Source organism: Pantherophis guttatus, chromosome 1 (genome assembly GCF_059756535.1).
Source record: "Pantherophis guttatus breed Tessera chromosome 1, ASM5975653v1, whole genome shotgun sequence".
NCBI lineage: Eukaryota > Metazoa > Chordata > Lepidosauria > Squamata > Colubridae > Pantherophis > Pantherophis guttatus.
Window position 1 is genome coordinate 139,133,132 of NC_142063.1, and position 27,161 is coordinate 139,160,292.

Consider the following 27,161-nt stretch of genomic DNA (forward strand, 5'->3'; position numbering starts at 1 on the left):
TGGGCGTAGCCATGGTGGGCATGGCCAGGGGGTGTGACAGGCAACACTCGGTCTCCTGCACCTCCCTGGGAGCAAAAACAGGCCGCAAGGGGGAATGCGCCGTGCCCACCGCACACTGTTTTGGGCCTAGTAGGCCTCTCTGCAGCTTCCTGGGAGCAAAAATGGGCTGTGGGGGGACCGTGCCACACCCCACTGTGCCCTATTTTGGGTCTAGTAGGCCTCTCTGCAGCCTTCTGGGAGCAAAAACGGGCTGCAGGATGGCGCGCTGTACCCCCATGCCCTGTTTTGGGCCTAGGAGGCCTCCCTGAAGCTTTCTGGGAGCAAAAATGGGCCACAGGGGGGCACACTGCACTCCCACACCCCGTTTTGGGCCTAAGAGGCCTCTCTGCAGCCTCCTGGGAGTGAAAATGGGCTGCAGGGGAGGGCATGCAGCACCCACCCACCCACACCCTGTTTTGGGCCTAGTAGGCATCCCTGCACTTACCTGGCAGCCAAAATGAGGTGTGTGGGGACTCCTGGAAGGGGCAGGGAGGGGAGGGGCAGGGCCAGCCAGCAATTTAACTACCAGTTCACCTGAACTGGCCCGAACCAACTGAATCCCACCACTGCTTAAAAGCACTTATCCCTGACAAAGCCCTGAACAGAACTTTAGGCAACAGCAATGCAACTAGTTGGTAATAAACAATAGAGTTGCCTTTATTGTCCTCAACTGTAGGGCTACAAGTTTCTTGGTTACTGTGGTCTAGAGTTTACAGAATAGCCTAGGCATGCTACTGCTTGCAATATAAATTAAGTCACATACAAATCATTGATTGGATGGGAAATGAGCGTTGAAATTTGCATAAAGAGAAAGTCAGGTGGTTAATAGAAATTCAGTGGTCTCATGATGATGTAGGAAGGACTTTTGCTCAGAATTCAACTTCTATATTGTTGTGTGTGTGCATGTGAGCACACACACAAACACAGATTGTAAAGAGGGGGAAACATTGAGAACCATGGTGTCATCAGCAACAATTAAGGCAAAAATGTGTCTTCTGAGCATTGTGCATGTACATGAATGTTCAAACAATGAGGAAAATTTTTGAAGTAACCACACCCAATCTTCAAAAGTATAGAACACTTTGACATCTAAAGGCAGTGCGTTTGAAATAGTGCCGAAGTCACTTCACAAAGCATCTCATTGAAAGAATACAGTTGCAACATACACTGATTCACATAATATTTTTTTAATTTGGAAGAATATTTGTTTGTAGATATATAATCTTACAAACTGATATATAATCTTACAAACGGCATCTTTGGACCTTCCAGTTCCATTAATTGGTTTTGCATCTTTGTTCAACTCCAAGGAGAAAAGAAAATGTGAAAAGAAATAACAGTAATAGTAAATAACAGTAAACAACAATAAATAACAGTAAATAACAATAATTTATACAGATATATTTTACATGAAAAGTGTGAAAAAAAAATGTATGGTAAACCTGAACATGGCCAGATAATCTGTAGCCATGGAATAATTAAATGCCTTAGCCTGCCCCACCTTCATAATCTCTGAATGAAGAGTTCTTAAAATCCTTGAATAACTTGGATCTAGCTTTGCAATGAAATATTTGGAGGCCTCTGACTTTATATTCTGGTAACAATTAGCTTATCTAAAATATCATAATCATTCATTTAGATGGGAGAATTGAATATGGATGACTCCCTAATTTATTATCAATCACTGAGGTTGGAACCTGTTGTTGTTTTCACTCCAGACTGCTGCTGATCTGCCTGAATAATTCTCTTGCATCTCCCTTCTCGCTCAGCCTCTCCTTCCTCCCAAAAATCTGATTATCTCTGTGCAGGTATATGGTTGATGATAATGGTGTAGGGAAGAACATTCAATTATTTAAGCCTCACATCTGCAGTCTAAACAGGTTACAGTCATCATGCTTCAGTAAAGACTAATACTCAACAGAGCAGGGAAAAATAAATTAGAAAAATTCAGCTCCTTATACAGGAGTCTTTACACCACCTTAAAATCAACCAAAGGTCACACAGGTAGTCCTCGACTTACAACAGTTCATTTAGTGACCATTCAAAGTTACAATACCAGTGAAAAAAGTCACTTATGATCCTTTTTCACACTGTTTTAGCATCCCTGCGGTCCTGTAGTTTACATTCGGATGCTTGACAACTGACTCACATTTATGATGGTTGCAGAGTCCCGGAGCCTTTTGTGACCTTCTGACAAGCAAAGTCAATGGGGAAACTAGATTCACTTAACAACCATGTTATTAATTTAACAACTGCGCCAGTGGTGGGTTCCTCTCAGTTCGGCCCAGTTCTCCCGGTAGCGGTGACGATATGATTTCACTGAACCAGTTCTGCCGTCCCCCCGCTGCCTGCGCCCCTCACCCCCCCCACCCCCGCGTTATTCTTACCTTTTATTTGGCCCCACTCCCAATCTATTGCTGCCTCCCGAGTCCCAGCTGATGGCTAGAGGGAAAAAAACTGTTTAAACTCTTGCTGCGGGGCTTCAAAGGGCCGCCCTACAGCTGATCAGTGTTAAAAGAAAACAAATGAGTAGACCGGTGCCTGCAAAAATAAATGGGTAGATCCAGTGCCTGCAAAAATAAATGGGTAGACCAGTGCCTGCAAAAAATAAATGGGTAAATTGGTACAGCTCTGCAAGTAGTTAAAAGCCTGGTAGACCAGTACCTCTGCTAAATCCTAAATAATTGTCACATGACCATCAAGCCATGCCCACAAAATAAGCCACGCCCACGGAACTGGTAGTAAAAATTTTTAGAACCCACCCCTGAACTGCGCTGATTCACGTAACAAATGTGGCAAGAAAACTCACTTAACAAAAGGGCCTTGAGCCTGGGACTCTGTTCACTTAACATTATATTAAATGGCCTGCCACATTAAGTCTAATCAAGAAGACTACAGGTTCAACTGAGAATGATAACTTCTGTTTTATATTCTTCTATTCTCTGCTATAAGATGAATTTATGCAATCATCATGTGATTCAGACTCTGATTCTTTGATGGTTTATCACTTGATAACTTGAAACTTATGCAATGTGTTATCATAATTGTTGTTGGTCATAACTGTTAATCATAATGACCACTCCCATAACAGAGTCAGCACTTTTCTATCAATTTGATAGCCATTTTTCATTATGGTATTGGAGCAATCCCAGACAATTGTCTCAGGTCAGTCAGGCTGAGCTCACTGAATTGCAAGGAAAAATAAAACTGTTTTTTTTTTTTTTTAATGTAGTTTACGGGAGCTATGCACATTTTAGAATGATTCAGAAGTTCTTCAGATCTTGGGTGAATGTAATAAGTTCAGCACCCCTTTGCTGATCATTAAAGTAAACCAACATTTTTGAGACTGCCATCTTGTGTGTGTGTTAGAGAGAGAGAAAGAGAGAGAGAGAGGGAGGGAGGGAGAAAGGGAGAGAGAGCAAGAGAGAGAGAGAGAGAGAAAGAGAGAGAGAGAGAGAGAGAGAGAGAGAGAGAGAGAGAGAGAGAGAGAGAGAGAGAGAAGGTCATTGTTAACTTCTGGCAACTGTATGAACTAACCCTGCAATTTTCTTGGCAAAGCTTTTCAGGAGTGATTTGCCCTTACCTGTTTTCTTGGGTTGAGAGAGTGACTGGCCCAAGGTCATCTAGCTAGCTTTGTGCCTAAGGTGGGACTAGAACTCACAGTCTCCTGATTTCTAGCTAAATGCGTTCACTACTGCACCGAACTCACTCTCAATCATTTTTCAGATTTCCATCTATGATTGGGAGGAAAAAAAAAAGAGAGAGAGATGCTGCCACTACTTTAAAGAATCCCTATATTAAAAGTAATGCCATTCTTACAACTGATGTACCTCCTTTTTCAAATTAGGTTCTTTTAATGAATGGAAAAGCCTTTGTAAGCTTGTGCTCATGCAAAATCTGAAAGACAACTTCCATTCAGTTTTCAAAGCAATACACAATCATATTTATCCAAGTCACAGTAAATGGTACTATCAAGTTGGCATTTTTCTCAGTAGGAAGTAACAGGGACAGACCAGACTGGAACTTGGATGGGAAGCCACTCTGAACTTTGAGGATTGTAGGTTAAAATACAGGAAATCAAAAACCGACGGTGGGCAGCTCTCAAGAAGAAATAAATATAAAAATAGCAGAACACACACACAAAAAAAAAATTAGTCAAAACGAGTATAAGTACCTCGAGTTGTAAAAAAAGAAAAAGGATATAAATTTAAAATAAATAAATAAATAAATATCAAAATGGTTTTAATGGTCTAGATCTGTGTTTCTTAACATTTTAATTCTCGGGCTTCTTTTCCAATTTTTAAAACTTATAGTGGATTCCAAAAAAAAAAAAAAAAAAGCTTTTGTTCATATGGGTTACACTTATCAATATATAGTCTATTAAAAATTAAAATTGATGTATTTTCTGTCACTACCGCTTCTCACAATTACTTGATGGGATTTTAATATTGTATCATGTTTTATCATAAAACGGCAAATGGTTTTTATTTCCCGGACCCTTGAGAGTGTCATGGGGGATTCCCAGGGGTCCTAGGACCACACTTTTAGAAACATTGGTCTAGATCAATTCCTATGGCCTGCTGCCACATTTTTACATCTCCTTATTATGAAAATCTGAGAATATTTAATTATATGAAATCTATGGGCTTATTTTGATACTATAGCCTCAGCCTATATTGTAAGTTTACTGGGTGGTAAGATTTGGTTGTCTGACTCTCATATTACTTATTTTTAAATTCAAGTGGATATAACCTGTATGATTCTATGATTCTTCTTCTGTGTACATTACTAGATAATCAATAAATAACTTTGGATGCAGTCTAAAGCAGTAGAATAATGGCTTAACAGAGTTGGAAGGGACCTTGGAGGTCTTCTAGTCCAATCTCCTGCACAAGCTGGAGACCCTATACCGGTGATGGCTAACCTTTTTTGCCATCGTGTGCCAAAAGTGGGGGGAGTGCAGGGGGGGGTCCCCCGCGCATGCGCATGCGCGGGGGACATAGAATTATGGGTGTGGGCACGTGCACATAATTATGGGTGGGCACACCCATAATTCTATGCCCCCCGCGCATGCGCATGCGACCCCCCTCCCACACTCCTCCCACTTTTGGCCCATTTTTTGCTCTCCCCAGCTTACAGAGCCTTTCTAGGAGGCTGGGGAGGGCGAAAACAGCCTTCCTCACCTCCCCGGAGGCCCTCCGGAGGCCAGAAACAGCCTTTTTCCTGACTTCCGGTAGGCCCAAAAGGCCCGAAAATCAGCTGGCTAGCGCGTGCATGCATGCCAGAGCTGAGCTCGCATGCCCACCGATATGGCTTCACGTGCCACTTGTGGCACGCATGCCATAGGTTCGCCATCACAGCCCTATACCATTCTGGACAAATGGCTGCCCAATATCTTCTTAAAAACTTCCAGTGATGGAGTACCCACAACTTCTGAAGGAAAGTCGTTCTACAGATTAATTGTTCTCAGTGTCAGGAAATTTCTCCTTAGTTCTAGGCTATTTCTCTTCTTGTTTAATTTCCATCCATTGCTTCTTGTCCTGCCTTCTGGTAGTTTGGTAAATAGGCTGACCCCCATCTTCTTTGTGGCAGTCCTTCACATATTGGAACACTACTATCGTGTCACCCTTAGTTCTCCCCCCCAACTACATTAGACATACCTAATTCCTGTGACTGTTCTTCATATATTTTAGCCTCCAGCCCCCTAATCATCTTTGTTGCTCTTCTCTGCACTCTTTACAGAGTGTCAACATCTTTTTTTATATTGTGGCCACCAAAACTGGATGCAATATTCCAAGTGTGGTTTTACTAAGGCATTATAAAGTGGTAATAACACTTCACATGATCTTGATTCTATCCCATAGTGCAGCGTAGTATTGCATTGGCTTTTTTGGTGGCTGCAGCATACTGCTTGCTCATATTTAAGTGATGGTCCACTAAGACAATGGGTTTCATCAGTTGGAAACCTGGCACCAAGTTCCCTCTCTCAGTTACTGCTATTGAGCCAGGTTTCACCTGTTCTGTACCAGTACATTTGGTTTTTCTTACCTATGTGTAAAACCTTACTTTTCTCACCATTGAATTTCATTTTGTTAGATAGGTCCCTGTGTTCAAGTCTGTCGAGATTCTTCTGAATCTTGAGTGTATCTTCTGGGGTGTTGACTATTTTTGCCAGCTTGGAGTCATGTACAAATTTGATGAGTTCCCCTTCTATTCCCTCATCTGAATAGTTTATGAAGATATTGAAAAGTACTAGGTCTAAGACAGAAGCTCGGTTAGAGTGCTAGAAATTTCAAATTCCAGGGATAAATATTAGCACGGGAAGACTGAATTGCTATTGAATATTGCCAATACTGAATTGACAGGGGCTCGGGGAAGGATTCACAGCTTTTGTAGAACTAAAGTTGTGTGCTCCATCCCAGAACAGAATGAGAAACCCGGATATCTCTGAGAAGACATGAGTAAGTGTCAATGCCAGTCTGAGGATGTCAAAGAGAAAAGCACTGTCACCAATTAAAATAATCATAGCAAGCCAGACATTCCATGCTGACTTAACAAATAACAGATCTGAAGTTCTGTGCTACCTTTCAGTTAAAGACCGGGGAGGCAAGAAGACAGACAGGGAGTCTGCATGCTGAATTGCACTCTGAAAAATCTGACCTCAGAATGATTGGCAGAAACCTGTTCCCATCGCTCTGTGATCTTGGCAGCTTCAAAACCCAAGTGTAATCCATATTATTTCTGCTGCTATGACAATTTAATCCTTTATATGAACACCCTCAGCACCTTGTCAAGCCCCCGTTTCAGGCCTTTTGGTTTACAGAGTAACAGAAGAGTATTTGGCTGTTTTGCCCCTTTCTACTCCCACACTAAAAACAACTCTTTTTATGCTTTTCTTTTTGTGAATGCCAGGGTTCTGCAGCTTCTCCTATCAAGGTTGCCAGCTGCTCTTTATTATAGTCTTTATTTCAGAGTTTGCATATTATTCCTGAGCAATTCAGAAAAAAAAAACAGCTTTGATTTCAGAATCTTAAAAAAAGAAAACTATTGTGCATTTTTTTTTCAGATTACATCCCAGAGTTTGATAAATTATATACAATGCAAACATAGATCGGTGTGTCATGCATGCACGTATCAGAATGCATTGAGTACACAAACCTGTGCATGAATGCAACCAGAAAATTTAATATACTGTATTAAATTCAACTCTTTCAAAGAATTAACGTAATAAAGATTGAAGCTCTTCTTAGACATCACTAAAAGGATTTAGAACAGGGGTGAGATGCTCCCGGATCAGATCAGGATCAGATCGAGCGATCCGGTAGCGATTGTGGCAGGTGGTTCAGAGAACCGGTAGTGATGGCAGCATGAAGCTCTGGTGTCATTACTTCCTGCTTTTAAAAGGTAAAAGAAGGCTCTGAAGATTGCGCGCCTCAGCTGTGATTGTCAGAGCCTTTTTTTTACCTTTTAAAAACATTTTTTTACAACCTATTCGGATGATTAGGTTGTAAAAAATGCTTTTAAAAGTAAAAAAAAAGGCTCTGACAATCATGGCTATGCCTCGCGATCATCAAAGCCTTTTTTTAACCTTTTAAAAGCATTTTTTTACAACCTATTCACCCGAATAGGTTGTAAAAAAATGCTTTAAAAAAGTAAAAAAAAAAAAAAGTTGGCCACGCCCACCCAATCACATTACACCCCACCACCACCACCAAGCCACGCCCACAGAACCAGTAGTAACAAATTTTACATTTCACCACTGATTTAGAAGCCAAGTTCCATGGGCTTGTTCTTCTTCCCATCACGTGCACCCCACAAAGTCTGAAAAGAGTTGCATTCTCTTTCACTTCCCAAATTGGTGAGAAGTTTCATAGACAGTCCGTGAAGGATTTATTTTGGTTGAAAGTGTTTGCTTTGATAACATATTCTCTATAGGCAAACAGAATACTGGAAGTAAATGGATATGTTATAAGAAGTCAGCAGGTGGACAGAGAAGGGCTTGGTAATACTTCTTCCAGGCATTTCTCTAGTTTAAATTAACTACAGGTAGCAATTATTAGCTCTCATTGTAGGTTTAGTATTCAGAGAAATGCATCACACTTCTTGATTCCACCCCAATATGTGTTGACAGTTGTGCCATACATGGAGGTAATTGGTGTGAACATACACAATTCTATTCTATGTGAATTACTTTATACATATGTATAGTCCTTAAAGACCTGTTATTGAAACTACTTATTGACAAGTAGCTGATTATGGTGCACACATTTGTTCCAAAGAAAGTATGTCCAGAAGCCTCTCCACACAATACACAATATGAACCTCTGTAAAGTGATGGCCTTCAGGCAGGCAGAACAGTGGTGAAATCCAATTTTTTTTACTACCGGTTCTGTGGGCATGGCTTGGTGGGCATGGTGTGGCTTGGTGGGCATACCTTGGTGGGGAAGGGGAAGGATATTGCAAAATCTCCATTCCCACCCCACTCTGGGGCCAGCCAGAGTGGTATATCTCCAAACTACTCAAAATTTCCGTTACCGGTTCTCCAGAACCTGTCAGAACCTGCTGGATTTCACCCCTGAGGCAGAGGGTCTACTAGATAGATGCATCATTGGGGCAGAGTTGTTGAGTATGGCCAAGTCATACTACCAGACTTCATTTACAGCAAAGTTTCCAGCAATACAGCTGTGGTACTGCTCAGTATTATTATTATAATTATATTGTTGGTTGCAGAGTCAGCCACATGTTTAGACAAGATTTGGAATTTTTATCCATTTATCGAGCACTTCCTGTTACCATTGTTGCTACTTTGTCATGCCATTGTTTGTAATTGGTCTGTGTGATCTTGGGGCAGATAACTAGGTGGGCCACTGCTTCTTCAGCTTCTTTGCAGAAGTGGCATTTGCTATTATTACTATTATTATTTGTTCACAACAATGTGAAGTCCTAACTGCCAGTTTTTTTAGCTGGTGTTGGTCCTCATACACATTGAGTTCTTCCCAAGAACTAAAATATATTGTAATATATTGTTGTACCATATGTGCCAATCCAAGTAGTGGGACTTAGCAATTGACAGATGGAAATTTTGTCAATGCACAGATTTTCTAAGCACCGTCCAAGATTTTTTTGGGTACGGCATCCAGTGTGGCAAAAACCACTGGAACCACCACAGCTGCTTTATGCCATAATATTATTATTATTTTGATTTGTATGGCCACCCATTTCATCTAAGTGACCCTTAGTGGCTCACAACAAATAAAACCCACAACCCAATAAAACAAGCTAAAAAAACCGCAACATACAAACATTTAGAAGCCATCAATTCTTATTTTTTTTTTTAAAAAAAATATCATGATCAGCAGCATTCTTATCTCTTATATCCACTGAACAAAACCATTGTAAAAACTACTCACCTTGTATTAATTATTTGAATTGATTATTAGAAGCTTCCAGTATGGAAAAGTTTTATCCATGCAGCTTCTACCTCAGAACACACCTTAGAAGCCAATGTGCTCAAACAGATTTTAAAAAAACCCACATTCTTAGTTTTGGCCAAGAGCTGGATCCATATCAGCACCCTCTCTCTAAAGAGTTCAGTTACTCTGGATTAACAACACCTCTTTCAACCTCTGCTTTTCATTCCAGATGGCCTCAAAGAAGGAAAGAATACCAGGTTGACATGTCTGGTTTCATCCAATAAAGAAGCTTATTTTCTGGTTAAACATCAAACTGTCAGAAAACAAGCTTGATAATTTCAGAGTTATAAGATGGTCAAATTAACTGCTTTAATTAAGTAAAAGAATATATCTAGATTTGTTTCCACTCAGAAACTGTTTCTAGACTTTTGAGTTTGAGACAGAAAAAAATGAAACTCTCACTTTGGGATTTATTGATTAGATTGGTTTGCTGTTATAAAAATGGCTAGTGTATACTAAGTATGAAAAGTAAAAAGTTGAGGTTGTATTTTGTTATTTATATTCTACTGCACTGAAAAAATGGAAGTTAATGTTTTCCCTTATTTATTTATTTATTTGTTTGTTTGTTTGTTTGCTTGCTTACTTACTTACTTATTTACTCTTTTACTTACTTATTTGTTTATTTTGTTTATTTATTTATTTAGTTAATTTGTTTGCTGCCTATCTCACCACAATGACCATACCCTATACTTCTCTTTCACTCTCTTTTCCCTTACCCATTTCCTATTAGAGCCATGGTGGCGCAGTGGTTAGAGTGCAGTACTGCAAGCTACTTCTGCTGACTGCCGGCTACCTGCAATTTGGCAGTTCAAATCTCACTGGGCTTAAGGTTGACTCAGCCTTCCATCCTTCCAAGGTGGGTAAAATAAGGACCCAAATTGTTGGGGGCAATATGCTGACTCTGTCAACTGCCTAGAGAGGGCTGTAAAGTACTGTGAAGTGGTATATAAGTCTTATTGCTATTGCTATTATCTTTCTTTTCATTTGTGTTTTCTACTATAATTTCAACAAAAAATATACATATACATATAAATGTCAGAATTATATGTTTGGAAACATCCCAATAGGGAGTAGATATTTCAGAACTCAATACAATTTGTTCAAAAAGTCAGTAGACAAGAGCTCTTCTAGTATCTTGATGCTAAATGATGTCAAGAGACTAAGCTGTCAAGGGTACTGAAGGGAAGAAATAGCTGTGACTGCTTCTTGTGACAGACAGCAATAGGTATATTTAGCTGCATTCAGGAAATAAACAAGCCAATAACATTATTTATCTCTGGGTAGCAAATTCTGGACTAGTCTAACAGGCTTCTTATTCTTTTGAAGCTAGTTGTCCTGGAATAGCTGCTAATATGCCTGGTATATATGTGTGTGTGTGTCTGTGTTTGTGTTTGTGTCTGTCTGTCTGTCTGTCTGTCTGTCTGTCTGTCTGTCTGTCTGTCTTCATCTATCTATCTATCTATCTATCTATCTATCTATCTATCTATCCATCCATCATCTATCTATCTATCTATCTATCTATCTATCTATCTATCTATCTATCTATTTCCCTGCCCCCTCTCTCCCTCTCTCTCTCTATCATCCATCCATCCATCCATCCATCCATCCATCCATCCATCCACCCACCCACCCACCCACCCACCCACCCACCCACCCACCTATCTATCTATCTATCTATCTATCTATCTATCTATCTATCTATTTTAGCACCCCCAAAATATTGGATTACCTGCAGGCAGACTTGCACACAAGCATTCTTTCCTATGTATAGATGACTGCAAATGTTTATCCATGTCAAGCAAACAGTATAATGATGCATCAAATCAAATTTAGAAACAAGTATTTTACTTGGGGATTAACCTCTCAGTTGTCCTGTATATTAAAAATGTTTGTCTTCCCTGTCCTTACCCTGAAAAAGAATTGCTTCTAAAACTTCTGCTTGTTGGCATGAAAACATTCCCACACTTAAACTTTACCCATGATAAATGTTGCTTTTATGTTTCAGTTGCACTTGACCTTCTGAAGCCTTTTTAGAGAATCTCACTATATTGTTTGGCTTTGGTTCAAAATGGGACATGCAATGGAGAATTAAAAGATATCTACATGGTTTTTTAAAAAAAATCTGAAAAACACTTTTTGAAAAGTTGGCTATTTGGGATGCCAGAATGAATATTTAGATCATTCTGCATTTCTATTTTTACAGGTTGAATTTTAGTTCTGCTATTGTTAAGGTGCAGTCATTCTTCAGATGAATATTAAAGAGCCTTTGCATTTGAATAATATTATAAATTAGAAATACATTCATTAGATAATTTGTAGCTTAGATTCATTTATTCCTTTTAATGAGTGCCTTTTCCACATATTTGAGCCTTGGACTAGATCAGGAGTATCAAACTCAATTTCATTGAGGGCCATATCACGGTTGTGTTTGACCTTGGAGGGCTGAGGTGGGCGTGGCCAGGGTGGGAATAACCAGCTTGACATCACATGTGTTGGGGGTGCCTGTGGTGGCCTGAATGCTCTGCCAGCAAAAACGGGCTCCCAAGCTCCGTTTTCAGCTGTGACGGCCTTCTGAACCCTTTGGCAGTGAAAACGGGGCTCAGGGAGGCTGCAGGTGGCCCTCCTGAGCTCCGTTTTCATTGGCAGAAGCACCGTAGGCTGGTCCTTCAGTGTTTCCAAGGTGGCCCTGCAGGCCAGATGTAAGCACCCCAGGGCCTTGAGTTTGGCACTCCTGCACTAGATGGTTTAATTGACTTTGATTTTGACAACAAATTAACATCTGACTGGATGTTGGATAGAGGAAAAAGTATGTAGTAAAGTGTAGTTTGTCTGTCAAAATTAGCATTTGATAATGGTTTATATTCTCCTGGGTATGTCTTGAGCGAGTTTTTACTTTTGGCTTTTACATTCCACAGAAAGTCTATAAAATCAGCAGGGACAATAGTAATAAATTTATAATGTTGTTTTGTATTTCTGAACAAGGTACCTCAGTAATTAAGTGAAATATTTATGATGAATATAAAATAATGCAAATTCATTTGTTTGCCTGAAAGCTGGCTTGTTATTTATCTAGATCTATCTTTGAATTATAATTTAGACTAAATATCACTCTGAACAAAAATGATATTTAATTCAGGAAAACTCAGTTTATTGATACTGGGATCTGTACAGTAAACCATTATGGTAAATTCTGCAAAAAGTTGTCATTGAAATAGCAGTATCTAAAGTTGTGTTCTATTATTTTTCTCATTAGAGCTATTGCAAATCTTTCCAATGACTACAGTGGATTAGGATCTATTATATTATACTGAAACAAATTACACATATATATAAATTGCATAAAGAGATCTTTATCTAAGTTCAGATGTTTGCTCTATTATAACTCATTGGTCTATTCCACTAAAATCTTCCAGTTTAAATTTCAACAAAATAAATGGGACCCTAATCCTCTTGTCCAACTAAAGAACATTAAAAAAAATTCCAAAGGACAAGTTTAGAAATTGATACTTTCATTCTTTTTTGAACTTTGTCTAGTTAGTATGCTTTAATAACTGTAATAAAATAGGATTGTTTATTTATCATTGAGAGAAATCTTGTTTTCTGTATTTGTGAAGATTTGCCTGATCATCGTAAATTGTTTTTTTTAGCTTTAAAAAAATGCAGTATTCATGATAGAGTTGACAGGCATGTATTCTTTTCTAGCGAAGAGAAGATCTTGTCTAGTATATGCTATGTATGAAGCAAACGCCTGTGAAAGCTTTGTTCACATCCAAAGATACATGAAAAATAAAAATAGGGAAGTGATTCTCTGAAATTCTCTTTTTGGGCATTTCCAAGTAATGCAGGAAGAAGCTAAAAATACAAAATGGACTGAATTTTGGTGCACGCAACATTAAATCTATTGAGTCTGTTTGGTAGATTCTGGAGTCAGATACGTATCTGTTTACAAATTTGCAGAGGGTTAAAACATTACCAGCTTGCCTGAGTTGGACCAGAAAATAGACTTCTCTTCTGAGATTTTGTAGGGATAGTGTCATCTTGAGTTCCCATTGCAGGTTTCTAGCTGTAAAACATTTTTCAGTTATCTAAATTGATATTAGTTTCTAGAGGTAACAAGAGGAAGAACACTGTCTAAGACTGTTCTAAGAAGGGTAGCTCTTGGTTTAAAGGCAGTGAAGACAGTTCCCTGAAAATGTCTTTAAGAGTTGGACAAGCTAAGGTCATGTTAAAAATAAAATATTACAGGAAAGAAGATCTGGGGCTTTTAAAATGCTACCATCTATTAGCAACTGGGTAGTAGATTGCATAGGCTGTCATTGTGCTGCACATCTTCAAGGAAACCATGAGTTGGAAGCAAGTAGAGACACAAAACTCATGGTTTTTAGTAGTTGTTCTAGTAATTGTCCCATGAATTGTCCCATTATGTAGCCATGAGCTACATAATTAGAAGACCTTTCTATAGTATATGAACCCTTCCATTCAATTACTCACTGATTTATGTATTAGATGTTTAGATTGCTACAATCCCAAGATGGTGGCTATATGATTATTTTAAAAAATGCTTTTAGATCTCAACTGAAAAGAGATTCTCTCTCTCTCTCTCCCTCCCTCCCCCTCCCCCTCCCCCTCCCCCTCCTCTTCCTAATACAAGGTTAGAATCCTGGAATATTCAGTTTTAAACTGCTATATAATATATATTTAAAAACTGTACTGATAGGATGCAAAATTAGTGTTTGAAGATGTCTCATTTTTAATCCTGGATGTAGCAGCACGTTCACAGATGGAATTAGTACACAGTTTGGGGGTTATCCTAGATTCATGGCTTTTGCTAGTCCAGCAAGAAGTTGCCAAAAGGTATTTTTGCATAGATTCATCACAAATGCCAATTGTACTCTTTGCTGGATTTGCAGACTCTGCTCAAGGTCAATCATGCCATATTCACCTGTTGTTTCACTTTGTGTAACATGATCTACATAGAGATGAAAAACCATTTGGAAGTTACAGTTCATTCAGAATGTTACCTCAGTATGTCCATGTGAGATTTAAGGTAGGCAAGCTACATTAGTTTCCAGTGGGTTTCCTGATACAATTCAAATTCTGACCATCAGCTACAGGGCTCTATGGTTCACAGGCTGCTTATAGATATTGGGCCACTTTTCTTCCACTGTCTTTGCTCATCCTATAATATTTGATAAATTGTCTATGAAGATTCTCAGTCATCCTGGTCAGAGTTGTCCCAAAGGTTCTTTTTCAAGAGGCAACTGGACTTCCTTTGTTTTTCCTTGAAGATGTTTCACTTCTCATCCGAGAAACTACTTCAGTTCAAGAATTTCAGAACTGAAGAAGCTTCTCGAATGAGAAGTGAAATGTCTTCAAGAAAAAATAAGTAAGTCCAGTTGCCTCTTGGAAAAGCACCTTTGGGGTTTGATAAATTGGGCACGTTTCAAGTCCATTCTGTTAAACAATGCCATCTTGTGGGATCCTGGGAGTGTACCTTCTCTGTCACTGTTCTGGTTCTCCAAAAATATCATTTCCCAGAGGTCTGTCTTTTGCTATCCTTCTTCTGCTTTAGAAAGGCATTAAAAACCTAGCTTTTCAAATAAACCACAGGCCAATGTATTTTATGATCCCACTGAGCAATGACTGATGAGGGATGGCTGAAAATGTTTGTTAATGTAATCCCTCATATAATATTTCACTGTTCTACAGTTTATATTCTGATTATTTCTATTGAGTTTTTCATGTAACTGCCTCAAGTTTTCCAACTTGGTGACCATGTAAGCACTACTACTACTATTAATGTGTGCTTTTTATGTATTCTATGTTTTCACTATATTTTAATACTAGTATTATTAGAGTTGCCAAGTTGTATCTAAAGAGAAAAATATTGTTTTTTTTTTCCTTGAAGAACTTACATGGAGTTCTATCAGCTCATATTTGCTATCATATCATACCTATTCCAAAATGCCATTTGCACACAATATTAAGTAGAGGTACCTGTAAACCAGCAGTGGAAATGCATGTTCATCTAAATCTTGAATAAAAATTATTAGTAAAGAAGGCAAACAAAGTTATTTTCAGGTAAATGCAGCTGGCATCAGATTTTTGTCAGGAGTCAAAAACAATTTGATAACACATAATCAATCAATCAATCAGTCAATCAATCAGTCAATCAATCAATCAATCAATCATCTTCTTCTACTATATCATTTATCATTTGAACCACTTCCACAAGACCTGCCTCCGCAGTCTTCTGAGGATCCGGTGGCAGGACAAGGTGCCAGACACAGAAATCCTCTCCAGAGCAGGCCTGCCATCAGTTCACACTGATTAAAACCCAGACATGCTGGGCAGGCCATGTTGCAAGGATGCCACACAACCCCATCCCCAAACAGCGTCTCATGGTGAGCTGTCTCAAGGAAAACGATTGCACGGGGGACAAAGGGCAAAGGAAGCGGTACAAAGATACACTGAAAGCCTCTTCCAAGTCCCTGGATATCGACACCACCTCCTGGGAAACCCTGGCACAAGTTCGATCGACATGGCGCACGTTGATCCACCAAGGCTGTCAGACATTTGAAAACAGAAGGACAACCATAGCACAAGAGAAGCAAGCACTCTGCAAAGCCAGAGCTGCAAATGCTGCAATAGTTAGTTTAGTTTAGTTTAGTTTTATTTGATTTATATACCGCCCTACTCCCGAAGGACTCAGGGCGGTGAACAGCCACAAGATAAAACACATAAATACAAAATTTAAAAACAGAATAAAACTGAATTAAACAATTTGGCCAAAGACAGATTTAAAACACCCCAATAATTAAGAACAGATTAAAAATTTGCATTTTAAAAAGGGAAAAAGGGAAAAAATTAGGTCAGGCCAGCCTGATGGAATAGAAAGGTCTTGAGAGTGCGGTGGAAGGTGCGTAGATCCGGGATCCTCCGTATCTCCGGGGGGAGCTCATTCCAGATAGTAGGTGCCCCCACAGAGAAGGCTCTCTCCCTGGGGGCCGCCAGTCGACATTGTTTGGCCGACAGCATCTGGAGGAGCCCCTCTCTATGAGAGCGTACCGGCCGGTGGGAGGCTACCGGTGGCAGCAGGCGGTCCCGTAGATAACCAGGTTCTAAGCCATGGAGCGCTCTAAAGGTGGTAACCAAGACCTTGAAGCGCACACAGAAGACCAGCGGGAGCCAGTGCAGCTCGCGCAGGAGAGGTGTTACATGGGAATGCCATGTCGCTCCCATAACCACCCGCGCGGCTGTACTCTGCGTCAGTTGGAGCCTCCGGGTGCTCCTCAAGGGGAGCCCCATGTAGAGAGCATTGCAGTAGTCCAGGCGGGAAGTGACGAGGGCATGAGTGACTGTGCGTAAGGAGTCCCGATCCAGAAAGGGACGCAACTGTCGAATCAGGCGAACCTGATGAAAAATCCTCCCAGTCACGGCCGTCAAGTGCTCTTCTAAAGACAGCCATGAATCCAGGAGGACGCCCAAGTTGCGAGCCCTCTCCGTGGGGGCCAGTGATTCACCTCCAATAGTCAGTGATGGCATCAACTGACTATATCGGGATGTCGGAAACCACAGCCACTCAGTCTTGGATGGGTTGAGCCTGAGCCTGTTTCTCCCCATCCAGATCCGCATGGCCTCCAGGCACTGGGACATCACTTCAAGGGCATCATTGGGGTGCTCCGGGGTGGAGATGTACAGCTGAGTATCGTCAGCATACTGATGGTACTTCACCCCAAAACCACACATAGTGTTGCCCACACATGTCTGCACGACATGTGGCAGAACATTCCGTGCCCGTATAGGCCTTACCAGTCACCTGCGGACACACCATGGAGGATGGGAAGGTTTTTCACATTTGTTTTTTTCTTGGTAGGGTTCTATCCCTTTGTGTCAGTGGTGAAATCCGAACTGGTTTGCTACTGGTTTGCTGGCCGCGCATGCGCACCGTGCACCAAATGTGTGCTGTGTGTGCATACCCATGCGCAGTGCGCGACAAAAGGAGGCTTGGGAAGGTAAATAGAACAGCAAGGGGGGAATCAGCTGTGGCGCACAATTTGGCTTTGCTAGAAAGTAGGATTTCCTGCTTTCTAGCAAAGCTAAACCCCGCTGCACAGCTAATTGTCAGAAATACCGGTTCAAAGGAACCAGTAGCTTTTTTTAACTACTGGTTCAACTGAAATGGTAGCTAACTCCAGTAGTTTTTTTTTACCACCTGTTCACCCGAACTGGTAGTTTTTATCACTACCCGTTCTCCCAAACCGGAGTGAACCGGTAGCATTTCACCCCTGCTTTATGGTCTCTTAAAAGTCTTATATGGGAAACCAGTGATGACAAGAGATATTGAGAGGTCCTCTTGAGTAAGGAGACACACTTGTACTTGTACTGATCAGAAACAGATTTCAAAAGGCTGCTCCACCCCTGCTGTAGTCTCTTCGGCAGTGTCTGAGTGGTTGTCAGTGATGTCATAAGAATATTTATGATACCTCATAAATGGATGTCTCTGACTATTTTCCTTATTTTTATGTACAAATTGCATTTTATAATGGCAATAAAGCACTGGAGACTGCACATTTCTGAGTGATTATTGCATTTCTCAGGTGGTTAAAGCTGCTGTAACAGCTTCTCATCTCAAATTTCAAGAGCTCTTGCCCACCATTGAAGTCAGTAACATGCTACATGCATGTGGGTGGGCATTCATTTTCTACTGATTTCATGTCTGAGGGCAGATTTGTTCCTTTTACAAATGTCTCCTCTTAACACAGAGACAACTCCCATGGTTGCTGTCTGCAACTCAGGGTACTTCTAAACAACAGCTGCTGGTGCTACAGACCAAAAGACATCTTGTCATCACTTACATCTTTATTTAACAGGTTTTTTTTTTTTTTTTGGTAGTCATAAGAACATAGAAATGGAACTAATAATGGGAAAAAAGAGGGTTATAAATGGAAGGCACAATGGTTTGGGACAAAATGATAGCACTTGCTTGGTGATATCATCATGCCACTCCAATGCACTTGCATTCTAATGACCAATGCAAGAGCATAAGTTATGGCATCACACAATAATGTTGTTACGTATATTTTGTTTGGACCATTTCATTTAAGATCCTAAAGCAGGCTAATGATTGCTTAAGAAACATCTTTTGAAAGTATCCTTGGAAGCAGAGATGTAAATATTCGTGCTTTGTGATTCTTTGGATTTAAAAGCTAAAAGGAGCTCTAGAGTGTGCTAGTTTGCAACTCTTCAATCCAATCCAATCCAATCCAATCCAACCCAACTCAACCCAATGCAATCCAATCCCATGAAAAGCAGCTGTGGAAAGCAACCCTAAAATCCAAGTTGGTCCTGGGGTGCTACATGAGTGCCCTTGCCTTCTCTGAAGCATCTTTTGGCCTTTGAATCTGAAGTTCTACATAACCTTGGAAAAGACACTGAAGGCTTGAGATGGGTGAGTCAGGAACTAGTATTTTCCAGATCTACGATGGCCATTATGTTAACCTACAACAACTGCTCATTTTCAAGGCTACCAAATGCTATGCCATGTACTTATTAATTCAGAAGGGCAGGAGGAAAAAAATCCAAGTATTTAAACTTCCAAGAGTATGGGTTTTTTTTTTTAAAAAAGAGAAAAACATTTTGGCATTAGCTGTGGACAGTCAACTGTTATGTATGGCTTCTTGCCTGCAAAGAAGTCTCTAATCTAACTAAGCCATGTTTGACAGTTTTCAGTCAAGGCAAGCCAAGCAGTCAACTAAGCCATGAAGCTTCAGGACACTTGTTCTTTATTGCTGGGCCCAGCTCAGAAGCTTGACTCAACCCAGTTCTTTTTAAAAAGAAACTCAGAAATAAACCATGACTTAAAAGAAGGAAAGGGGGGTATTTGGCAACTGTGGTAATAATAGTAGTTTAATTTATTCTGTGCTTATAGCTCAGTGCAGTACAGACACGGAATAAGAACACCCATACAATCACATATTGCAATAGTTTATAGTATTACATTATAAAAGAAAAGTCCACGGCATATAATATTAAACTTTGAATTTATAAACTGTCAGTTATTTATTTATTTTAAATCAGTGCCCATGAAAAAGAAATATTTAGTGGGTTTTTTTAAAAATTAAGTGGTCTGATTCATGTAATTCTGGGGGCAGTATATTAGTTATAACAGGAGGCAGGTGAGAAAAAATCTATTAAAATTATATAGGTTTCATATATTTCAACATTATGTTTTAATTTTGAAATAATAAATTAAATTTGGAATGTTGCCCAGGTTTCCTTCTTTTTCAGTATAAAATTAGTTCAAAAGCTGAGAGTTGTCAGATTAAGCCAACTTTTAAATTCTGGGTCACAAGCATTCCTGTATGTGTAGATATTTATTATCTATTATCTATTTATTATTATCTACTTATTTTACAGTTCAAACTCAATGTGTCCAAAGTTCTTCATACTTTTGAAGATCCTAGATTTTGATGAGTTTCACCCTTCCTTCCAAAACCCTGCCTCACTGTAGTTATTATGGCTAACCAATCAGGAATTACAAGCAGACATACCCATAATATGTTTATCAAAATTCCTTAAAATTGAATACTTCTCTAACATAGAAAGGATGAGAGCCATTGATTGGATAATAGAGAATATTCTCATATTCCGTCCCAAGTTTCTTTGATATCATACTTTAAAGGTAAATCCGTTTTATGACATGTTTAATACTTCTTTGAAATCCCTGTTCTGAGTGCACTCTCCTGCCCTTACTCCATGAATGTGGAAAACATCAGTTCATCTCACCTATGCTACACTGCATATGATGCCCTTCAACCTATTCTCCAAAGCACCTGAAGGCAGGACAAGAAGCAATGGATGGAAACTAATCAAGGAGAAAAGCAACCTAGAACTAAGGAGAAATTTCCTGATAGTTAGAACAATAAATCAATGGAACAACTTGCCTCTAGAACTTGTGGGTGCTCCAATACTGAAAGTTTTAAAGAAGATATTGGACAACTCTTTCTCTGAAATGGTATGGGGTTTCCTGTCTGAGCAGGGAGCTGGATTAGAAGACCTACCCTCCCAACTCTGTTATTTATTATGCACAGAGGAAGAAGACCTCATGCTGGCAAGATAAAAAGCTGTCAATATGGCCCAATGCTGGGTAAATGTCAACTCATTGTTGAATGTTATATCTCTATAATTTGAAGGTGCTACTGATACAAATAAAGAAAAATTTCCATCACTTCAGGCATAATTTGAGTTATGTCCCCATTAAATACTTCATTTCCTTCCTATATAATTTCAGAAGAAAAGGATTTCTTCTCATCCTTTTTCATCTACATCCTTCCTTTCCTTTCCATTTTCCGCAGCTGCCAGCTCTTGGTCATGACCACATCTACTGAACCACCAACCTTCTCTCTCTGATTTAGTAGCCCACTGGTTTCATTCACCACTCTAATTTGATTTATATGCCGCCCTTCTCCGGAGACTCAGGGCGGCTTACAATGCGTTAAGCAATAGCCTTCATACTTTTGTATATTTATACAAAGTCAGCTTATTGCCCCCACAATCCGGGTCCTCGTTTTATCTACCTTAGAAAGGATGGAAGGCTGAGTCAACCTTGAGCCTGGTGAGATTTGAACTTGCAGTAATTGCAGGCAGCTGATGTTAATAACAGTGCTTTAGTCTGCTGCGCCACCAGGGCTCCATTTATCCATCACTAAGACCAACCCAACTGAAATGAAATTTAGTGTCTTGGAAACAAAATGTCAATTCTCTGTTAATTTTTTTTTAAAGGTTAGAGGTCACATTTAATATGGTAAAGGCTACCAAGATGGGGGAGGTGGGTGCAGCCATGTTACATACGTGGGCAAAATCAGGATTTTTGTTTCATTGCAGTAGGACTTTTTTGAGGGGGGGAGGAATGAATCACTTTTTTTGTTTTTTATTATATTATTATTATTATTATCATCATCATCATCATCATCATCATCATCATCTTCATCATCATCATCATCATCATCATATGGCATAACAAACCATGGGCTTACAATATATATTGATATTTTTAATGATATCTGCAATACAATTGGAGCTTCCCAGGTGGTCAGCAGAGGTTGCCAATGATCTCTAATAGGGGAAAAAATAAAGGAAATATAGTAAGTAAAGTAAAGTAAGTAAAAATAAAATAATACATATCTTTCAAATGCCCAAAATGTCATAATATTTTGGAATTTCATCCCATAACTCTACAATCTAATGAGAGTTTGCTGTAGCACAAAATTGCAGCCCTTAATAAAAACACCAAATATCTAAAATGTTTAACTTTGGGGAGGATCTACTGCATATGCCATGATGCCTGTGGCTGCTACATTCTGGAACTTTAACTTAAGGGATGGTCATCAAAACTTTTGTACGGGTGGGGAAATATGAGCTGTTGCATAACTTTTCATGTTTCCCACTAATAGAGCACAAAACCATGTGAGCTTTTTTGGCAGTTTTGTTTGGACACCATCCATGGGTGGCTATTTTAAGGAGATGAGTCAATCTATAGGAATATTATGGACATGGGACTGGAGGTTCAACTTCATCCCATGTTCTATGCATGGATGAGTAATGCTGCCAACTAGGCATAAGTTTTCCAATTTTTGTTGTCACCCCCATTCACATGCCACATGGTGTTACTGTGATGTAGATGTGTGCATGTAGTCATACTCCCAATGGATTTCTAGCTCTTGGCTGCTGCTGAAAAAATGATAGCAGAGAGAGCCAAATCTATCATTCAGAAATCAGTTTATGACCATCATTAGATAAAAAGAAAGGATGGATGAGAAGAATTCAATACAATCTGACACTTTCTCCTACTTCAATTCATGACGTAGCATTCAATTCTCTTCTGCCTAAAGTTCAATAAAGCATTCTCAGAAATGTGTCCAAAATGGCTTGTGCTGGGAATAGATTCACGTATTGTATGGTTGATTATTCTGATACTCATATTTTGTTTCCCATCATTGTAATGCCATGATATCGACTGTTCTCTTCCAGAATCTCCATCAGACAAAACAAACAACGGGGGTATGGTAGTGAAGGCCTTGGACTAGGACCAGGAGATCCAGATCAGCTAGAGGAGCTCAGACGGTAACTTTGGAGCAATCCCTTTCTGTTAGCCCAATCTTCTCACTGTTTTTCTGTTGTGGGGAAAAATGATGGAGGAAGTGCTATTATTTATTTATTTATTTATGGCAGGGGTGTCAAACACAAGGCATCTGGCCTGCGATGTGGTTGGATCCGGCCTTCAGGGCCATCTTGGGAAATGTAAGGGGGCGGCCCGCATGGCTTCGGCCCGATCTACTCAGTGAGAAGAGGAAACATGCCAGCAGTTTGGGGAGTGGCGTTAAACTGGCCACGCCACCCAGTTGGCCACGCCCACCTGGCCCCCTGAAGTCAACCACAGCCCTGATGTGGCCTTCAATGAAATTGAGTTTGACACCCCTGATTTATGGCATCAGAGATATGGCATCAATCACTGATATATAAAGTGCTGTTGTGAGCTCCAGAAAGAAAGGCAGGATATGCATCTAACAAAAAAAAAGTTTTTCTTGAAATATTATTCTCTCTTTTCAGCTAAGAATTTCATTAGCCAAAAGATGACTATTTCCACGGTATCTCATAACCTCCATAAATGAACCCTATATGGACATTATACTTCCAAAAAGCCCACAGGCATGTGAACTTCCTCTCAAATATTATAGGAGGAAGAAGTTGGAAACATGCATGGTTATTTAGCAGTGATATTGTTGCTTGCTTTTTTTTTTTTTAATATGTGAACCTTCCTGAATATACTCATACTCCAAGATTTTCTCATGACTTATTCCTTCTGCCAGGTTCACCTTAGATAGCCTGTGCTTACGTTTTGTACAGTTAAGAGATTTCTTCAGAAGACCTTGAGTTTGGTGTTTTTACTTCATCCAAATTGTATTTCCATTACAATAAACTGGTTTTCATAAATCAGGTCACTGATTTGTTGGTGATAAGACCTATTTTGCTTGGAAGAATGTACAAGAAGATTCATCACCGAAGTATCCATTTTAAGTTCAGGTCAGCCAAACCTAAGTAAAATGATACATAATCTCAGTTCAACCTCAGTATACCACTAACCAGATCTCAAAAATTATGGGTTAGACTTTCAAAGGTAAAAAAATAAATACGGACAGGAAATTCCAGCTACCAATGAAAGTAAGTGGGAATTATATAAGTTAAGAACTACTTTGGGAAATGCATGTATTATTTCTTTAAAAATAGGAGAATTTTATGGAGCTGCTCGAGGAAGAATCAAACAAATATAGAAGCAAAGTATTTTAACCCTCTATATGTATATATGTTGGAGGTTAAAAAATTGGCATTTGTAGGCATGTAGGACTCCCTCTATCATTAAACTCAGGCTGTATGCCAGTTGATCTTCACTCACAACATAATGATTAAGTTTAACTTTGAGAGCCGTTTGGTGTAGTGTTAAAGCATCAGGCAAAGAACCAGGAAGCCATGAATACCTTAATCTCACTTCTGATGGATACTTTAAGCCTTGAGAGGTCATCTTAAAATTGGCTGTTCATGGTATCTGCTACTTACAAGGAACCATCTTAATGTCTCAACCTGCCATGTCTCCTGTAAGAAGATGTATGAATTGCAAAGGTATCTGTTACAAACCAAGATGATGAAAGCAGGATTAGATGTGCATTGCAATCTTACAAAGCAACTCTCAACATTTTGTATTTGCCTGTCAATGTTGCACACAAGTATATAGTTCCTAGGGGTTTGTCTTGTGATGGCACAACTCATATTTTGACATTTCATATCCCCTGTCCACCCGATAACTATGCAAATGTATAAAGAACTAACTTCTTTTTTAATATACTCATTTTACCACTGAGATAAATATTTCCAAATATTTCATGTATTTTTGAATTTCCATTTCTTCTATTATGATGTAGCATGACTTAGAAGTTAATGATTTAATTGTGGAACAAGACATAAGTATATAAGCAAGACCAGCTTTGTTTGGAACGCAAGACATATTTGTTTAAGTGGATTCTCTCTCTTTATGGCTAGCAATAAAAATATTTAATAATTAACATAGTTTATCCTAAAGAAAACATATTTAAAACACACTATTTCTACTAAAATATGGCCATTAATATAACATTCTTATTTTTATATTAGTTTGGGAAGGTACAGGTCAAACTTTGCAAAGACTGAAGGCCCCCAAGCACACCTTGCTTCCTCTCTATGGTTTATGTTTGTACTGTTAAGGATTCTCCTATAAACCACAGGTTAGGTTAGAGCTAGGCTAGGGTTAGAGTTAGGGTTAGGGTTAGGCTCAGAGTTAGAGCTAGGGTTAGGACTAGGGTTAGAGTTAGGGTTAGGCTCATGTTAGGATTAGGGATCATGTTAGGATTAGGGCTAGGGCTAGGGCTAGGGCTAGGGTTAGGGCTAGGGTTAGGCTCAGGGCTAGGGCTAGGGCTAGGGCTAGGGCTAGGGCTAGGGCTAGGGCTAGGGCTAGGGCCAGGGCTTGGGTTTATGCATAAATGAGTTTTTGAGATGCTGTTTCAGATTCCAATAAAGTTTAGGCAGAGTAGGTTTGTTAAGTCAACTCAGGTTAAAGAGTTATGTTCAATCTTTTAAATTCTTTAGAAAGAAAAAAGGGTATCTGATATCTAAACCATTTGTGGCTTGAAATAAGATGAGTTCTGAGTAACAGCTTGATTTCATCTTTTTTAAAATAGGGAACAAAAGTGTTTATTTCTTCATCCTAACAGCCCTTGGGAAAGTGTTTGAAAGCAGCTCTGCAACTGGATTGAATCCAGTCTGTATGTGTGCATCGTATTCTCACATTTTAAAATGAACTGGAGTTTGAAGTAGTCTAGACAGCTTGAAGATGAAACCCCTTTGCTGCTCTCCACCTTTTGTTATTTGTTTAGCATGATGAAGAGTGCAGGAGAATGTTAAACCTTGCATATTACTATGTGACCTTGGGTTGGCCTAATAATATAATTTCCCCAGTATTGTGAAACAACATATCTTCAAAGCATTTTTCATGAGTAATTTCATTTTAATTCTTCCCAACTGCATGCATATTGTCCATATAACTCATTCACCTTGTTATTGTGAAGCACAGAATTTATGCCATTGACATTTTTATTGTAACTATTTAATAAATTGATATCAATGAGTGGCCAGAAGGCAAAGCCTATCTGACTTATTCAGTTCTTCACTGAGATCTTTGTGATTTGGGAGAGCCTTCTCTGTGGGGGCACCTATGATCTGGAACGAGCTCCCCCTGGAGATACGGAGGATCCCGGATCTGCGCACCTTCTGTCGCGCGCTTAAGACTTTTTTATTTCATCAAGCTGGCCTGGCCTAAATCTTCTCCCCTTTTAAATATAAATTTTAAATATAAATTTTAATTTGTTTTAAATTATGGGATATTTTAAATTCAGCCAAATTATTTAATTTGTTTTTAATCTATTTTAATTTTTTGTATTTATGAGTTTTATCTGGTGGCTGTTCACCGCCCTGAGTCCTTCGGGAGAAGGGCAGTATAGAAATTTAATAAAATAAAATAAAATAAAATAAAATAAAATAAAATAAAATAAAATAAAATAAAATAAAATAATAAAATAAATAAAATAAAATAAAATAAAATAAAATAAAATAAAATAAAATAAAATAAAATAAATAATTCATCCTGATGGATAAGTGTCAAGACAGTAAGGTTTCATCATCACAGAGGCATTAGGTAGGGGACAAAGGATGTGTCTTTCTGAGAGTGAAAGTCCAGTCTCTAATCCTGATGAAGATGGCTGAACCCAGGCGATCACCCACAAAAGAACATCATTTGGGAAAATAGTGTAGAAGAAGGTAGCAAAAGATGTAGATACTCTTGATAAATAAATAAGAACATAGGTAATGCCCTGCTCCCCTTCATGGATTACTGCCTTGTTGTGGTGAAGGGGCGTGCATAGCTCAATGAAGCTATGAACTAAGCCGTGGACAGGTCATAGCAGAGAGTTCTGACAAAACGTGATCCACTGGAGAAGGAAATGGCAACCCACTCCAGTATCTTTGCCATGAAAACCCCATGGATAGCACCAAAAGGAAAAAAAGATATGACACTGGAAGATGAGCCCCTCAGGTCAGAAGGTGTCCAATATGCTACTGGGGAAGAGCAGAGGGCTAGTACTAGTAGAGCCAGAAAGAGTGAAGTGACTGGGCAAAGCCGAAAGGACGCTCAGCTGTGGATGCATCTGGTAGCGAAAGGAAAGTCTGATGCTGTAAAGATTTTTTCTCCATAGGAACCTGGAATGTAAGATCCATGAATCAAGGCAAGTTGGACGTGGTCAAACAAGAGATGACAAGACAAGACTGAACATCGACATCTTAGGAATCAGCAAACTAAATGGACAGGAATGGGTGAATTTAATTCAGATGACCATCAGGTATACTACTGCGGACAAGAATCCCCCAGAAGAAATGGAGTAGCCTTCATAATCAATAAAAGAGTAGGAAAAGCAATACTGGGATACAATCCCCAAAATGACAGAATGATCTCAGTTCGAATCCAAGGCAAACCATTCAATATCACAGTAATCCAAGCTATGCCCC